This window comes from Lithobates pipiens, unplaced genomic scaffold (assembly GCF_037356315.1).
Source record: "Lithobates pipiens isolate NorthernLeopardFrog02 unplaced genomic scaffold, aLitPip1_a1.2 Scaffold_18, whole genome shotgun sequence".
In the NCBI taxonomy this organism is placed as follows: Eukaryota; Metazoa; Chordata; class Amphibia; order Anura; family Ranidae; genus Lithobates; species Lithobates pipiens.
Window position 1 is genome coordinate 31,724,320 of NW_027507758.1, and position 19,481 is coordinate 31,743,800.

Genomic DNA, 19,481 nt, shown 5'->3' on the forward strand with positions numbered 1-19,481 from the left:
TGCAGCATTTATTAGGTACACCTCTCTAGTACCGGGTTGGACCCCCTTTTGCCTTCATTTTTCCTGGCATAGATACAACAAGGTGTTGGAAATGTTCCTCAGAGATTTTGCTCCATAGTGACATGATAGCATCCGTAGTTGCTGCAGATTTGTCAGCTGCATATCCATGATGCCAATCTCCCGTTCCACCACATCCCAAAGGTGCTCTATTGGATGAGATGTGGTGAGTGTGGAGGCCATTGGAGTACAGGGACCTCATTGTCCAGTGGTGAGATGATTGGAGCTTTGTGACATGGGGCATTATCCTGCCGGAAGGAGCCATCAGAAGATGAGTACACTGTAGTCATAAAGGGATGGACACTCAGGTAGGCTGTGGGGTTTAAATAATGCTCAGTTGGTACTAAGGGGCCCAAAGTGTGCCAAAAAAATATTTCCCACACCATTACTGAAAATCGAGACTCATCAGACCAGGCAACGTTTTTCCAATCTTCTATTGTCCAATTTTGGTGAGTCTATGTGAATTGTAGCCTCAGTTTCCTGTTTTTAGCTGTCAGGAGTGGCACCCGGTGTGGTCTTCTGCTGCTGCAGCCCATCTGCTTCAAGGTTCAATGTGTTGTGCGTTCAGAGATGGTATTCTGCATACCTTAGTTGTAACGAGTGGTTATTTGAGTTACTGTTGTCTATTCTCCTCTTACATCAACAAGGCATTTTTGTCTACACAACTGAACTCAACTCAAGTCACCCAAAAGTAGTGCAGCAACCTTGAGTCACACCAACTAGAATGGTTCCATTGTCGTTAATGGGTGCGACTTGACAAGTAGCGGCAGTGTTAACCAGCATTAAGGCCTCGTGCACACGTTTTTACGGCTGCTGTCTTGGACGACAGGCATTTTTTTCTGCAGCCAGTAAACTGCCCAGCATACTATTTTATGTGTCCATGCACACACAGGCTAGTTTTGCTCAAAAATGAAAAAACGCAGCAAAGCGCTAATGCAAAAACGCTGCTAAACATGTGTTTTTAACACAGCAATCTACAACTAATGCTACTGGCATTTCGATAAGCTTTTAGGTTTTAATCCAGCTGAAATACTATGAGTGAGCACTCAAAATAGGAAGTAGCACCTAGCACAAAAAGCAGGTGATTAACCAACCTTATATCAAATATATATATATATATATATCATAATAGTGCACCCCTAAAAATTATACATATATAGGAAAGAGTACCCCCCCTGATCCATACCAGGCCACATGTCCGCAACATGGGTGGTGCTTTGGGGCAGGGGGAAGGTCTGCCCCCCCCACCTCAAAGCATCTTGTCCCCATGGGGACAGGGGCCTCATCCCCACAGCTTTGGCCGGTGGTGGTCTGCGAGCGGAGGGTGCCTAGTGGAATCTGGAAGCCCCCTTTAACAAGGAGGCCCACAGATCCCGCCCACCCCTCCATGTGAATGAGTATGGGGTACCTTGTACCCCTACCCATTCACCAAAAAAGTGTCATAATTGGCAGCATTTTTTTTTTTTAACATTTAGCAGTCAGCTGGAAACCCGCTGACAGCCGATGAGTCATCCGTTGGTAAAGATGCGGCAGCCGACTTCCTGGCCACTCCTTAGCAACCAGCTCAATGCAATAAATCACCACATTAAATAATGCGGTAATTACCGCTAAATTGAACAAACACCGCATTCGGTATTTAATGCAAAATTCTTAGTGAATTGCACTTTCAAAACTGATTTGCCGCAAGCTTTATTTTACCGTATTTTTTTGAGTGTTATTTAACACTTAGTGAATTGACCCCTTTATTTATTTTTTAACAACAAGGGTGGTCTTTATTGAGAAGACATCATATAACAATTAACAGTCATATAGTGATCTTTGTAAACAATCCAGGAGTGAGCATTGTACACAGATGAACAAGATGACTAGGTAAATTATACACACCGGTACATTTAGTTTTACATACAACTTCCTATGTACATATGTTTTAGAATGGCAAGTTGAAACAATACCCCTTGTCGGGGGGTTGTGACCAGCCCATTCTAGAGTCCTCTCATTCTCTACACAGCAGAGTAATTAGAATTGTTCCGTCCAGGGTATCCATATCCGGTCAAATTTCTGCGGGCATCCTCTGTTGGTGTAGGCCATTTTATACATAGGTAATACAGCATTTATAGTGGGGTCCCATGAATCTACCTTTGGGGGGGAGGGCGAGGCCCATTTCTTAAGGACTTCCTTCTTGGCATAGAATAACAAAATTGAGACAAGTATCTTCGTGTACTGGGGTCTCTGGTCATCCTTAATGATGCCTAACAGAGCCAGTCCGGGCGACACCGGTAGCGTTAGTTGTAGGCGGATGTTGATACTCTCAAAGACCACTGCCCAAAATTTCATAATAGGGGGACAGGTCCAGAACATATACATATATGTACTATCGGGGGATTGACATCTGAGGCAATTTAGTGACCTGTGAGGGTAGATCTGATGCAGTCTCTGCGGCGTGTAATATATTCGATGCATGAATTTAGTTTGCAGCAACTTATCTGGAGAGGATACCATCAGTTTAGACCCCTCCCCAAAGCACTCCTCCCAGGTTTCCCTGTCCAGACTAGGAATGTCAACCTGCCATTTTTCCCACAGGGTGTTTATTTTGGGTGAATCGACTGGGCAAGATACAGAGCAGAAAGGGTCTTTTTAAGGGTTTCCTGTGCTAGAATTGCCTCAGTGGGGTCTGTTTTTAAGCTTATATACTGGGGAAATTGGGCCCTGGCTGCATGCCTCAGCTGGCAGTATCTGAAGAACATTTTTCCTGGGAGTCCATATTTCCCTGCTAAGCCCTGGAAAGAAAAGAGGGTCCCTGATTGGAGAACATCTTGGAGAACCTTAGTCCCATACTGGGTCCATAGCTGTGGGTCTGGTATTGTCCTAAAATGAGGAAGGGAGGGGTTCCCCCATAATGGGGAGTACTGGTGTGGGCATATGAATCTTTTCCTGGCCGCTGCCCACACTTTGAGGGTCACCCGAGTGGGGCCGGGGAGTGAAGGGTAGGCAGAGGGTCCTCTGTATACTATGTTCTCCAGTTCTGTAAGGGAGCCCAAGATAGCAGCCTCCAAGCATGTAGCTACATTTTACCTGGACTGTTCAAACCACCATCTCACCATGACAAGTATTGCTGCCCAATAATATACCTGTAGATTAGGTAGTACAAGACCCCCACAGTGTACCGGGAGCTGTAGTGTCGGCCTAGCCAGCCTAGGGAAGGATGCCTTCCATAGAAACGAGCCAATACACACATCCAAATCCTTAAAAAAGGAACCCGGGAAGCCATACCGGGCAGTTCCGGAATACATAATGAAATCTAGGTAAATATAGCATTTTAAGCACATTAAGGCGGCCTAGCAGGTTACATGGTAATTCCTTCCACCTAGAGCAATGCTTTTTAAGTCTTGTGACAATGGGCTGAAGGTTAAGGCAATGAAAGGCTTGGATATCCCGGTTACTATGATCCCCCAGGTATTTAAACTCCTCCACCCATAGCAGTGAAGTCAATTAAGCCACCGTTTGGGCCTGAGGATCTATCGGAAATATGACCAATTTGGACCAATTAATCTCAATCCCCGAAAACCGTCCAAATTAATTGACAATCTCCAGTGCCGCTTGCAATGATGTACCAGCGTCATGCAAGTAAAGCAATGCGTCATCCGCATATAAGGAAATTTTCTCTTCCAGAGGGCCAACTCTAAGCCCCTGAATGCTGCGCGACTCCCATATCAGGATAGCCAGCGGTTCAAGAGCCAGTGCAAACAGTGACAATGGGCATCCCCGCTTAGTGCCCCTCTGGAGGAGAAAAAAGTCGGAGAGGGTGTCATTGGTGCGGATCCTGGCCCTAGGGGATTTATAAAGCAGACCTAGCCAGTTAAGAAATTTAGGGCCAAAACCAAAACGCCTCAGGGTCTCCCAGAGGTACTCCCATTCCACTGAGTCAAATTGACCCCTTTATTAGTCACTTATATTATAGATCAGGGGTCTCCAAACTGCGGCCCTTTCTCTTGCTTTTATCCGGCCCTAGGGGGAACTATTTCATCCACTGATACCAACAATGGGGCATTAGTTGGGGTAATTCCCCCAACTAACGTTTATGAAGTGGTACAATTCCTCCCAATGACACCTATGATGGGACACAATTCCCCCCAATGACACCAACAATGGAGCCTAATGACACTAATCATGGGGTACAATTCCTTCCACTGGCACCAATAATAGGGCAAAATTACTGCCACTAAAACAAATGATGGGGCATTATATTTTCCCATTGATTCTGAGACATTTTCTGCTCCCAATGGCCACAGCTTACCCCCCCCCCCCCCCTTAAAGTCTAAAGGACAGTAAACTGGCCCTTTGCTTAGAAAGTCTGGAGGCCCTTGGTATAGATATACAGTGAAACCTTGGTTTACGAGTAACGAGGGTAACGAGAGTTTTGAAAGACGAGCAACTTTCTTCAAAAAATTCTGACTCTGTTTGCGAGTGTTGTCTCGTAAAACGAGCAGAATTCAAGCTAATGGGGTGTGCAGTAACTCATTTGGCCAGAGGTGCAGGGGCGTCAGGGACACTCGGAATGGTTCAGAGCCGTTCGGAAATACTCAGAATGACTCGGAAACACTCGGAAATACTCTGTTTCCAAGGCTTTTTGAGCTGTCCCCGAGTATTTCCAAGGCTCTCCGGTGCCCCCCACCTCTGGCCACAAGCGGTATTGCATGTAATAGAAGTCAATGCGGAAAAAATTATCTTAATTTCCATTGACTTCTATGGGGGAAACTCGATTTGATATGCGAGTGCTTTGGATTACAAGCATTCTCCTGGAACGGATTGTGATCGTAAACCAAGGTTCCGCTGTATATTTGTGTAGCGGGGTCTCTTTAAGGACTATAAAACTACTGTTCCCAGAACCCCGCTGGTTCCCAGGATGTTTGGAGTTATGCCCCAGAGACTCATGGGGGAGGGCATATAAGGAGGGGGAGAGGCCTAGTTCGCTCTCTTTGGACACCCCCTCTACTGGCAAGAGGAGGTCTGTGCTGAACTGCTGGAGGCACAAGGCCTGAAGCCTGGGCCTTGTGCTCTTTTCCAAAGAGCTCTCTGCCAGCCTAGCTGCACCTGAGAGACATTTTCTCATCCTTGCTGCAGTACACCAGAAGGATTGAAGACTCGGAGGTCGGTGGATTCCTGTTCCTAGACGAATCGGCGGAGGAAACGGACTTGGACTTGTCCGGGTGGTGAGAGCTGTTTAAAGACAGATACTTTATCTTTATTATTCGTTTGGATTACAAAGTTGTTCTTCAAGTGCACCACCGAAAGATTGCTAGCGAATATTGTTTCACTGGACTTCCATCCAGATCAGTCAGGCCTGACTGCATAGGTAGATAGTGCTGGGTGTTAGTTTACCCATGCGGGGAAGTAGCTGAAAAAGGGCAGCGCTAGAGTTGCATAGCAATACTTTATTATGCTGATTACTCTGTTTATCTTTATTACTGGTTACTGCAGGGACCTGCTTATGTGTTGCAAACCAAGTGTTCGATTCATGTTATTCCTTTTATTAAAACAACAAGTAAAGTCAGTTATATACTTTCAAAGATTGTCTATGAGCTTGAGTTATCCACCCACGCACACACACATATTTAGAGTATAAGTGATTTAATGTGTATTGCTAGATACTAACTGTGCCAGAGTGGGTAGAGCAGATTGCCGGGGGGGGGGGGGGGGGGTTGGCGGAGCTGTGCTCAGGGCCCAAACCAAACTTGCGGCCCTCTTAAGTGAGGGTATCGCTATATTTGTATAATTTTGAGCTTCTAGGTTTCACTGTCAAATCTTAAAAGAGAAGTATGGGTTTGCAGAATAAGAGAGAGAACCCCTCCCCCCATAAGGTGATGGGACTTTCCCGGATAGGTCACTGTCTCTGAGGCAAGCACATACACAATGGATGATAATAAAATATGAATTTACTACAAAGTTTACACAATATACAAATTTAATCGTTGGTAGCATTTCAGGATACGTACCACGGTGACGGTGAGGCACGGATCCGACATTGTTGAGGAATACTCGCTGTTCATCCATATCATTATGCAGCATATCTTTGCCATAGCGAGATAATGATTGGTTTAATACTATCCTGCCTTGGATATGATCCGATACCCGCTAGACCGTTGCGGTGACTCTGGCATCAACGTTGAATTACCGGCTGAGGGTCCATTCACTATACTTTGATGATGCAGTCAGTACAGCGTTAATGTTATAGAATTTGATGCATGTTGAGCTGCCCAGAAGAAGCAGACAAGAAGTCTGCGAAACGTGTCGGCTTACTGTACATACAAGCATCTCTCAAGCTTTTATGGATTGAGTATCATTTTTGGTCAACTTTTTATATGGCCTAATGCTACCATAAATTTTGTAATAAATTCATATTTTATTATCATCCATTATGTATGTGCTTACCTCAGAGACAGTGATGTATCCAGGAAAGTCCCATCACCTCATGGGGGAGTGGTGCTCTCTTATTCTGATTTAACAAAATTTTCAGGGATATGGATATGACAGTCTGTCCCTAGAATTGATCCAACAATTTCTTATATATATATATATATATATATATTTTTTTTTTTTTTATATATATGTTGGCCTTTTTCCCAGATTCATACTTACAGTATGTCACAAAAGTCTCAAATTTTTGTAAATATTTTATTATATCTTTTCATGTGACAACACTGAAGAAATGACACTTTGCTACAGTGTAAAGTAGTGAGTGTACAGCTTGTATAAATTTGTGTAAATTTGCCGTCCCCTCAAAATAACTCAACATACAGCCATTAATGTCTAAACCGCTGACAACAAAAGTGAGTAAACCCCTAAGTGAAAATGTCCAAATTGGGCCCAAAGTGTCAATATTTTGTGTGGCCACCATTATTTTCCAGCACTGCCTTAACCCTCTCGGGCATGGAGTTCACCAGAGCTTCACAGGTTGCCACTGGAGTCCTCTTCCACTCCTCCATGATGACATCATGGATCTGGTGGATGTTAGAGACCTTGCGCTCCTCCACCTTCCATTTGAGGATGCCCCACAGTTGCTCAATAGGGTTTAGGTCTGGAGACATGCTTGGCCAGTCCATCGCCTTTACCCTCAGCTTTTTTAGCAAGGCAGTGGTCGTCTTGGAGGTGTGTTTGGGGTCGTTATCATGTTGGAATACTGCCCAGGGGCCCAGTCTCTGAAGGGAGGGGATTTTTCTCTGCTTCAGTATGTCACAGTACATGTTGACATTCATGGTTCCCTCAATGAACTGTAGCTCCCCGTCCCCGCCGTCCTCTCTCCACGGGTTCCCGCCTCTTGGTTGGATAGATTGATAGCAGCACAGCCATTGGCTCCCCCTGCTGTCAATCAAATCCAATGATGCGGGCGCGGGGTGGCAGGGCCGAGTCCGGCATTCGGCCTCTATGTGCCTCGAATTAACATTGGCGCGTCCCCACCGTCCCTCTCTCCACGGGTTCCCGAATTGGATAGATTTATAGCAGTGCAGCCATTGACTCCCCCTGCTGTCAATCAAATCCAATGATACGAGCGCGGGGGGGGGGGCCGAGTCCTGCATTCAGCCTCTATGGACGCCGAATGCTGAACTCAGGAGCCTCGCCCGCAAGGTAACCACCTCGGGAGAGCGCTTCTCCAAGGGGGTTATCTCATGCGAGGAGTAGCCATAAGAGCTGCCGAGGGACCCCAGAAGATGTTCGGGGACACTCTATGCAAAATGAGCTGCACAGTGGGTGCAAGTATGACATGTCTGTTATTTAAAAAAAAAAAAAAATGATCCTTTAGTATCGCTTTAATTGGTTAACTGAACAAGCTGAAGTTAGAAGCCGATAGCTGCACCAGATTCTGAGTGCTCCAGTTTTAGTAAATCGATCGACTCAAAACAGTTTTTTAACGTCATTTGGCATAATGAGCTTAATTTCTGGTCATTATACAATCGAATCAGTTGTGTAAATAAATTCAAGCTGCCTTGAAATCCAACGACTGAATGAAACAACACTGAATGGAGTGATTCATGGAAATAGGTCCATTGTAAATAAACAGGTATCAACGAGGCAGCATTAAAAATAAAGCTCTCCAGGCCTACTGCGAATTATTCCTAATCAGTGCTTGTATATTATACGATGTTCAATGTATTTAATGCTATAGATGGTGCAGGCATGCCCCTCCTGGGTAAGTGCTGCCATTGTGACAAAAGAAGAAAGAAAGTCTCTGGGATAAAAAGGTCAGACGGCACACATTGAAGTGACTTTAGTGCGGCAGGACACCGAGGATTATGTGCTGGACTCACACTGCGCCGCCAGACTAGACAGCACAGCATTGCCACCGCTAAGCTTCATTACACCACCAATTACCGCAGTACCCTGGTGAGCCTTAATAAATGTTACATTATAGAAAAGGGCAAGTGTCAGCTCCCAAAAACATTCACTCTTTGCTGGCCAGACAGGATTCAGCTCAGCTAGTAATATTGGAGGTCTATTATTATTATACAGGATTTACTGTATATAGGGCCAACAGTTTGCACAGCGCTTTACAACATGAGGGCAGACAGTACACTACAATTACAATACAATTCAATACAGAAGGAAGCAAAGGGCCCTGCTCATCAGAGCTTACAATCTAGGAGGGAATAGAGGAACGATAGAAATAACGATCCTGTAAATGTAAATCAATTAAATGTAATTGGAAATTCTATTCAACTCCCAGAACGGGATATACAATCATAGTTTATATGCATGTGTAGGGAACACGTCGATACATCACTGCATTACTTTAAAGGGGTTGTAATGGTTTCTTTTTTATTTTCTACATAGGTTCCTCTAAGCTAGTGCATTGTTGGTTCACTTACCTTATCCTTTGATTTCCCTTCTAAAGCCCCATACACACTATCAGTTTTTCTGCTGAGTTTTTCCTTCAGGTTTACCAAAACCATGTAGTAGAAGGGCCTGCCTGATTGCATACACAACAGGCCCTTCTACTACATGATAGCGCAGCCTGCATCTTGCTTCAGGCTGAACAGGCTATGGAATACAAGTGCAGCGTGTGTCTGCACAGAGTCCTGTAACCCCCCCCCCCCCCGCCCCCCAATCCCCACTATCAGGAAGAAGAGATGCATGGTCACAATTTGTGAAAAGGTTAAAGAGGAAGTAAACCCTAATGGGTTTACTTCCTCTTTCATTCCCTGCAAAGGCAAAGCATAATGGACTACTATGCATCGCATAGTAGCCCATTATGTGTCACTTACCTGACACAGGAGCCAGCGAAGTCGCCGCTGTCCCCTGTAGTCCGCCGCATCCATCTTGCTGGTGGCGTCTCGCAGCTCCGCCGCTGTCATTCGGCGAAGCCGCGATGACGTCACTCCCGCGCATGCGCACGGGAGTCGACACGCGCGGCAGCTCCATTCTTGGAAATGCTGCGCTCAGTGCTCCTGCTGTCTACGGCGCATGCGCCGTAGACAGCGGTGCCTGTTTTAGGGCAAATATCTCCTAAACCATATAGGTTTAGGAGATATTGCTTGGACCTACAGGTAAACCTTAATCTAGGCTTACCTGTAGGTCAAAGTGGTTTGTAAGGGTTTACAACCACTTTAAGAAAGAACATTTATGAAACTAAGTGAAAGCAGTTATAGTGCTTGTATAGTTAGTACTGTATAAGAAAGCATCTATAACATTGTATGTTCATGACTACTCTGCTTCCAATGGTGTCAATTCACACCAGTGCGTTTCTGCGGTGCGTGCTGAACACAATGCATGAGGGTGTGAATCTGATTATTTTACACAAATTTAGACTTTTTTTTTACACCCAGACACATTATTGTATTGTATAATTTTATTCTTTTCCTCAATATTGCCATTAAAAATAAATTGAACGCTAAGCCAGGTAACCTGAGGGTTACATTTCGGGCTCTTTGGCTCCCCAACCTCCATGAGTGTTGTGTCATTCAGAAGGAAATCAGAACACCGGAGAGAACAAACAGCTTTAAAAGCATCCTTGTATAATCTCCTACTTTCACATTTATCTTATTCATCCCCTAAATGTCACGGCTGCATGCATAAATCATGGACCCGAGAAGAGCGAGTGTTAGGGAGCGGGCTCTCTCGCTGATCAGCCCCTCTGCACTCGCCAGGGGTTGTTATGGCTTTAATTATTATACAGGATGTATTATAAGGCCAACAGTTTACCTGGCACTTTACAACATAAGGGCAGACAGTACAGATATCATACAATTTAATGACACCCTTATCTGCTCCTGTAAAGCTGTCTATATTATCGCACACTCACAATCTTTCTAAAAACTGTCTAATTAGATGACCCTGTATTAGGGGATCGAACAATTATCTTATTAGTGGCCGATTATCGGGGGGCTGATATTCACTTTATTTAAAGAATCGGTATCGGTCACAAACTTACCGATATTGGTCTCCCCCTGCCGCCGCGGCCATCTTTTTGGGGCCCATTATGTCTCCGGCCCCGGGTAGAAGAAGCCAGGTTTTGCACTGCAGGCCCAGTGCGCGCAGGCAAGCAGTACACGACGTAATTTAGTACGTTACACCGCGCGCACATGCGCAACGGGCCTGCAAATTTTTTTCCGACAGTCTGACAGAGTCCTTGCTTCTCCTACCCGGATAGAGCAGAGGACACCACCTCCCTCGACCTCGGACAGTGCATGCCACGGCTGGATCAGAGAGGACACGCCAGCCACCCACCCACAGCAGGATGCCAGCCAGCCACCCACCCACAGCAGTTTTCAAAACTTTAACCACCTCAATACAGGGCACTTATACACCTTCCTGCCCAGACCAATTTTTCAGCTTTCAGTTCTGTCGCACTTTGAATGACAATTGCGCGGTCATACAACTCTGTACCCATATGAGATTTCTATCATTTTGTTCCCACAATTAGAGCTTTCCTTTGGTGGTATTTGATCACCTCTGGGAATTTTATTTTCTGCTAAACAAATAAAAAAAAAAAAGACCGAAAGTTTTTGTTTTGTTTCTGTTACAAAACTTTGTAATTAGTAAGTTTTCTCCTTCACTGATGGGCACTGATAAGGTGACACTGATGGGCACCGATGAGGTGGCACCAATGAGGTGGCACTGATATGCAGCACTGATATGCAGCACTGATGTGTACACATAGGTGGCACTGATGGGCACTGAAAGGTGACACGGATGGGCGGCACGGATGGGCATGGATGGGCACTGATAGGTGGCACTGATGTACATTAATTGATGGTACGGATGGATGCCAATCAGTGCCAAACAATAATGCCTGCCAATCAGTGGTGCCCACAATGCGGCAGTGACACAAGGTGAGGGATGTGGTGGCAGCAGGTGAGTGGATGCCCGCTAACATGCGCTGCCATGATGGATCTAAAATGACAGGTGCTCTTTAAATGTAAGGATTTATTCTTACTGGTAGTTAGAATCTTTTTAAAAAAATCATTGATTCATATCCACCCTGAAAAAAATAAAACGATTGCAGCCACCACGTCTCTGATAGAATCAGCGAGCCAATCACACAAGCAGGAAACTAAACTTCTGGGTGCGTTCTGTACACCATGGGGGTTATTTACTAAAGGAAAATCCACTTTGCACTGAAAGTGCACTTGGAAGTAAAGTCGCTGTAGATCTGATGGGGGATGTGCAAGGAAACTAAAAAACAGCATTTTAGCTTGCACATGATTGGATGATGAAATCAGCAGAGCTTCCCCTCATTTCAGATCTACTCCTTAGATTTAGAGCGACTGCACTTCCAAGTGCACTTTCAAATGCACTTGCAGTGCAAAGTGGATTTGCCTTTCATAAATAACCCCCAATATGTATAGAACTCCTCCAGCAGGTAGCCATATTGCTACGGGGGGTGGGGGGGTTTAGGGGGGAGTAAAAAAAAAAGAGGGGGTGGCTGAGACATGGTTTTACTGCCCCCGGCTGCCCACCCAAATTGGACTGTCAGACATGTCGCAGCCACAATGCTTTACTTCGCGGCCACTATATTTTTTAACTCGGGTTGCAGTGTCTGACAGGTGGCACCGCCTGTCAAATTTGCCTATTGAGTTCAATGGGGCCACACTGCAACTGTGTACCAAAAGCTCAGCTTACAGTCGCGGCATGGTCCTGTGACATTAAAATGACAGACATTCAGTTATTTAAAGGTTAACTTCACTTTCATGGGGAAGAAAATTACCAAAATAATATCGCATTTACAATTGCAACTCAAGTCATATTTTAATTGAATGTTATGAATAATGACCTTTCCCTTTCAATCTGCAGCTCTATAATTTTCTGTAAAATGCAATATGGCAACCTGGAGACGTTCTGTACACAGATGTTATACAGAGCGCCCCCCAGAAATGCCATTTCCCGCTGTGTGATCGGCTGACTGATTTTCCCAGAAGTCTGCACTAAGATGCAAGTCAGACTTTTGGCATCCCCTGCAACTAAAATACTGGTGAGATACTCCAAGTAGGAAATCACATCTAAAGTGATGCAGATCCTGCAATTTTCCTCATTAGAGCCTTGTAAGTGCAGCAGCTGATTGATCATTATAAAACCACCTCATACTGATTCACAGAGAAACAAACAGCTATTTACCGTATTTAGAATAACAAAAAGGATGAAATCTGCAACAATGTTTGCTAAAATCCCTGCAATGTACAGAGATCACCCAGAGGGGAATGTTGTTTTCTCAAAAGTGGAGATACGCTTTAAAAAAAAAAGTAAAAAAAAAGACAAAAGCACCTCCTGAAAGTGTGTTAGCAGCTGTTAAATCTCATTCTGAAATGCAGTCCACCATGGATCACTTTTCAGAGGGATAAGCGGTACTGCAAATATGAAAGAAGCCCCTTCTTTATCTGTAGATCACTAGCCCCCGCTGCCCCAGATCTGTAGATCACTAGCCCCCGCTGCCCCATATCTGTAGATCACTAGCCCCCGCAGCCCCATATCTGTAGATCACTAGCCCCCGCAGCCCCATATCTGGAGATCACTAGCCCCCGCTGCCCCATATCTGTAGATCACTAGCCCCCGCTGCCCCATATCTGGAGATCACTAGCCCCCGCAGCCCCATATCTGGAGATCACTAGCCCCCGCAGCCCCATATCTGGAGATCACTAGCCCCCGCAGCCCCATATCTGGAGATCACTAGCCCCCGCAGCCCCATATCTGTAGATCACTAGCCCCCGCTGCCCCATATCTGGAGATCACTAGCCCCCGCAGCCCCATATCTGGAGATCACTAGCCCCCGCAGCCCCATATCTGGACATCACTAGCCCCCGCTGCCCCATATCTGGGGATCACTAGCCCCCGCAGCCCCATATCTGGGGATCACTAGCCCCCGCAGCCCCATATCTGTAGATCACTAGCCCCCGCAGCCCCATATCTGTAGATCACTAGCCCCCGCAGCCCCATATCTGGAGGTCACTAGCCCCCACAGCCCCATATCTGGAGATCACTAGCCCCCGCAGCCCCATATCTGTAGATCACTAGCCCCCGCTGCCCCATATCTGGAGATCACTAGCCCCCGCAGCCCCATATCTGGAGATCACTAGCCCCCGCAGCTACATATCTGGAGATCACTAGCCCCCGCAGCCCCATATCTGTAGATCACTAGCCCCCGCAGCCCCATATCTGTAGATCACTAGCCCCCGCAGCCCCATATCTGTAGATCACTAGCCCCCGCAGCCCCATATCTATAGATCACTAGCCCCCGTAACCCCATATTTGTAGATCACTAGCCCCCGCAGCCCCATATCTGTAGATCACTAGCCCTCGCAGCCCCATATCTGTAGATCACTATCCCCCGCAGCCCCATATCTGGAGATCACTAGCCCCCGTAGCCCCATATCTGTAGATCACTAGCCCCCGCAGCCCCATATCTGTAGATCACTAGCCCCGTAGCCCCATATCTGTAGATCACTAGCCCCCGCAGCCCCATATTTGTAGATCACTCCACACTGCCTCTCCTTTAGAACATGGAAACCATCTGTAACAACAAAGAGAAGCAAACAAAGCACTCCCTGCATTTCACAACCACCTACCTATCAGAGCTGACCATTTACTGCCGGTTTCCATGTGATGATAATGACTGGTCTCCAAGCACTACGTATTGTGATAACATTACATCTCCTTTAAATGTATTACATGTTTCCTTTTACATTGCATAACTTAAAGGATTAGTATTAAAGGGAGAAGTACAGGCAAAGCTCATTTGGCTGTACTTCTCCTGGGGGGTCACAGAAATGCAGATCGTTCTGCACTCCTGTGACCTGCTTTCAGCAGATAGGGGGGCTGAAGCCCGCTGTCGGCTGACGTCACAGAGCCGGTTCAGGATCGAGCAAGTTCACAACCATATGGTCAGAATCCGCCCACATGCCTGGACTGGCAACCCGCTCAGCCTCTCAGAGAGCCACTGAGAGCCTGAGCCGGCTGCTCCCACCCCCTGCACAGCCCGGCGCTCCAGTGAGCGAGGAAAAGTCCTGCAAGCAGCATCTTTTGCAGCGGTTTGGGAGTGTTGTATTTAGCTCTCCCAAAACCCCCTGCCCATTGGAATGAATGGGCGGCGCTTCCGAAGCTCCTGAAAAGCACTTTGGAAGCGCCGCAACACAGGAGTTTTTAACCCCTTCTTAAACATCGCTAAATCGCCGCTAAAGCAAGCGGAGCTATAGCGCTAACGCGGCCAAGGCCCCAGTGTAAAAGGGGTCTTACTTTCATCTGGTGGTCCAGCCAGTAAGACCCCTTTCACACTGGGAGGCATTTTTCAGGCGTCTGAAAAAAGCCTCATCTGCAATCCCAGTGTGAAAGCCCGAGCGCTTTCACACTGAGCAGCTTCTTTGAGACGCCCCCCCTGCGCTGGCAATGTGAAAGGGCTCTAAGGGCACTTGCACACTGGTTCGCTTCAAACTGCCAGGAAAAAGCCTGTGCATTAATGGGGCATTTTTGCAGTGCATTTGTTAACCACTTCAGCCCCGGAAGGTTTATCCCCCTTCATTACCAGGCCATTTTTGCGATATGACACTGTGTTAATTTAATTGACAATTGCACGGTTGTGCGAGGCTGTACCCAAATAAAATGGATGTCCTTTTTTTACCCACAAATAGAGCTTTCTTTTGATAGTATTTGATCACCTCTGCAGTTTTAATTATTTTTAAAAAGTGACAATTTAAAAAAAAATAAAAATAAATAATAATATGCACACATATATATTATATATATATATATATATATATAGACACATACATCTCTATCTATCTATCTATCTATCTATATATACACACACACACACACATACACCTCTATCTATCTATCTATATCTATACCTATATATATATATATATATATATATATATATATATATATATATATATATATATATATATATATATATATATATATATATATATACACACATACATCTCTATCTATCTATCTATCTATCTATCTATATATACACACACACACACATACATCTCTATCTATCTATCTATAAATCTCTCTTTCTCTCTCTCTCTCTCACACACACACACACACACACACACACACACACACACATATAAATAAATTACTTTCTGCTATAAAACATATCCAAACATATGTTTGGTAAAAAAAAAAAAAAAAAACACCAATAAGCGTATATTGATTGGTTTGCGCAAAAAAAGTTATAGTGTCTACAAACTATGGGATATGAATTATAAATATTGATGATTGAACATTTCCAGAATAGACACTGTCTCAAATCCCTGGTAATGCTGAAAGAGAGGGGAGAGAAAAGAGACAAGTCTCTTTAAAGAATAATGGTATTTTATTTGAGACAAGGTCTATTGATAAGGTAGGCACATAAGACACCAATTTTTAAAAAAAGACATAAAATGTATTAATCGTTATGGGATATATTTTTGGAATTTTTATTTATTTTTACTAGTAATGGCAGCGATCGGCGACTTATAGCAACTTATATTGCTGTGGACAAATCAGACAGTGGCACGAATACAGTGATCAGTGCTAAAAGTATGCACTGTCACTGTACTAATGACACTGACTGGGAAGGGGTTAAACATCAGGGGCAATCAAAGGATTAATATGTGTTCCTAGGGAGTGCTTGCTAATTGTGGGGGAGGTGCTTGTACTGTGAGAAGGCAGAGATCCATGTTCCTGCTTAGCAATAATCATAATAATAATAATTATTATTATTATTATTATTGAATACATTTGAATAGAAAAGAATATAATAGAAAAGAATAAAAAAAAAGAATAGAATAGAAAAAAAACAATAGAATAGAACAGAAAAGATATAACTATCTTCCAAAATTCAAATTTCGAATAGAATAAATTCTATTTTGAATGGAATTCGATTCTAATTTGAATGCAATTAGAAAAGTTTGCATTGATTCTAATTTTGAATAAACAAAATGAATTCCAAAAGCGAATTAAACTAATTTATGTAAATAATGAATCAAAACTAAAAAAAAAATGTAGTTCAAGTGTCTAACCAGCATGTCTCTGGAGTGTGGGAGGAAACCCATGCAGGCACAGGGATTTAAACTCCAAGCAGGTAATGCCATGTTTGGGATTCGAACCAATAACCCGAGTGCTGCTAAGGGGGGTGCTAATCACTTAGCCACTGTGCTGCCCATCCTATGTACCAACCTGCTCCAAACAAAAAAAAAGGTAATAAATATTTTTAAACTAATTTTAGGTATGTTGGGTGAATGGGAACCCATAGAGGGGGATTATAGGGTGTGGTTGCAAAGGAGGGACTTGAAGAACTTTCTATATGAACTGATGATTTTCCAGTGCCCACCATTCCCACACCACAACGTGCCCCTGTTTCCATCAACCTTCACGCTTTATAATCTTCTTCATCAACCTTCTGTTTAAGAGCCGGTTCACACTAGGAATTGCACAAGAACGTGCTGTGTGTTCCAGTGCGATTCACAGGCGGTTCAGTGTGCTGGGATATGGGCGTATTCATTTAAATAGGCCGAATCGCACTGGACCACTGCAAAAGTACGCACTAGTTTAAAAAAAAAACAGAGCAACCGCATTGCATTGTACTTCTGTACCATGTGGTGATTTAGTGCAAGAAAATGCACTGCATTTGAAACCTTCATTTGAGGTGTCATTAATATAACATTTACACCCGCTGCAAATCGCAACTGTACTGCAGAAAACGCACACGGACGACGGGTTTCCAGCACCGTGTTCTGGTGTGAACTGGTTCTCAATGAACATTTTAAAATGATCACTAACATAATACAAGGTAACAAAATGTATTCAAAATGTAAAAGCATTGGAACACGTTAACATTGACCACAAAGTAACTGAACACAGGATTGATGATTGTTACTGGTGTAAAAACTGTCTTCTGGCTCTTCACACATGTGGTGCCCTCTACAGGTGAACAGTTTTCTATGTAAATACCATGCACCAACCACAAGTCCTGATTGGTGCAGTTAATACAATGGAGCGTGCAGCCACATCAGAGGTAGCCTAGAACACCATCAGAGATAGAGCCCATCCCTGGAGCCACATCAGAGGTAGCCTAGAACACCATCAGAGATAGAGCCCATCCCTGGAGCCACATCAGAGGTAGCCTAGAACACCATCAGAGATAGAGCCCATCCCTGGGGGCACATCAGAGGTAGCCTAGAACACCGTCAGAGAGAGAGAGAGCAGCCCTAGAGCCACATAAGAGGTAGCCTAGAACACCATCAGAGATAGAGCCCATCCCTGGGGGCACATCAGAGGTAGCCTAGAACACCGTCAGAGAGAGAGAGAGCAGCCCTAGAGCCACATCAGAGGTAGCCTAGAACACCATCAGAGATAGAGCCCATCCCTGGGGGCACATCAGAGGTAGCCTAGAACACCGTCAGATAGAGAGAGCCCAGCACTATAGCCACATCAGAGGTAGAGCCTAGAACACCATCAGAGAGAGAGCCCAGCACTAGAGCCACATCAGAGGTAGAGCCTAGAACACCATCAGAGATAGAGCCCATCCCTGGGGGCACATCAGAGGTAGCCTAGAACACCGTCAGAGAGAGAGAGAGAGAGAGACCAGCCCTAGAGCCACATCAGAGGTAGAGCCTAGAACACCATCAGAGAGAGAGCCCAGCACTAGAGCCACATCGGAGGTAGAGCCTAGAACACCATCAGAGAGAGAACCCAGCCCTGGAGCCACATCAGAGGTAGCCTAGAACACCATCAGAGATAGAGCCCATCCCTGGGGGCACATCAGAGGTAGTCTAGAACACCATCAGAGAGAGAGAGACCAGCACTAGAGCCACATCAGAGGTAGAGCCTAGAACACCATCAGAGAGAGAGCCCAGCCCTAGAGCTACATCAGAGGTAGCCTAGAACACCATCAGAGATAGAGCCCATCCCTGGAGCCACATCAGAGGTAGCCTAGAACACCATCAGAGATAGAGCTTAGAACAGCATCAGAAGTAAAGCCTAGAACAGTATCAGAGGTAGAGCCTAGAACAGTATTAGAGGTAGAGTCCAGCAGCCACATGAGAGGTAGAGCCTAGAGCCACGGTTGGCACATATGACACTGTCCAGGGGCCACTAATGTCAATCAGACTGGAAGTTGCACATCTCTGATCAGACAGTAAAGTGACTTCGATCTCCTCATCCCTCTCATTATTATTATTTTTGCAGAACCCTCTCTATATTGAATCAGAATTTCTCAGCCTTCACACACAAGGATGCTAAATATAGGACAGACAGATCCCAGCCACATTAGAGATAGCCTAGACCTAGAGCCCCACCAGAGATAGTCTAGAGCCACAGCATAGATTGATAGTATAAAGCCACAGCAGAGATAGTCTAGAGCCACAGCAGAGATAGTATAAAGCCACAGCAGAGATTGATAGTATAAAGCCACAGCAGAGACAGTCTAGAGCCCCAGCAGAGATTGATAATATAAAGGCACAGCAGAGATAGTTAGTCTAGAGCCAAATCAGAGATAGCAAAATCCACATCTTGGATAGTTTGCAGCCCACCAGCCCAATTTGGATGCCCCCCAGGTCAGATTCTTGCACCCACCTGTGTGATGCCCCCCCCTCCCCATTCTTGCACCCACCTGTGTGATGCCCCCCATCCCCTCCCCCATTCTTGCACCCACCTGTGTGATGCCCCCACTCCCCATTCTTGTACCCACCTGTGTGATGCCCCCCATCCCCTCCCCCATTCTTGCACCCACCTGTGTGATGCCCCCTTCCCCATTCTTGCACTCACCTGTGTGATGCCCCCTCCCCCATTCTTGCACCCACCTGTGTGATGCCCCCCTCCCGCATTCTTGCATCCACCTGTGTGATGCCCCCTTCTCCATTCTTGTACCCACCTGTGTGATGCCCCTTCCCCCTCCTCCATTCTTGTACCCACCTGTGTGATGCCCCTTCCCCCTCCTCCATTCT

General features: G+C 45.3%; 1 protein-coding gene across 4 annotated transcripts in view; it reads right to left on the reverse strand.

Annotated features, from left to right (window-relative positions):
• Positions 1 to 19,481, reverse strand: part of EML6 (EMAP like 6) — a 295,572-nt gene that overhangs the window by 274,702 nt on the left and 1,389 nt on the right. The gene's annotated exons all lie outside the window — the stretch shown is intronic.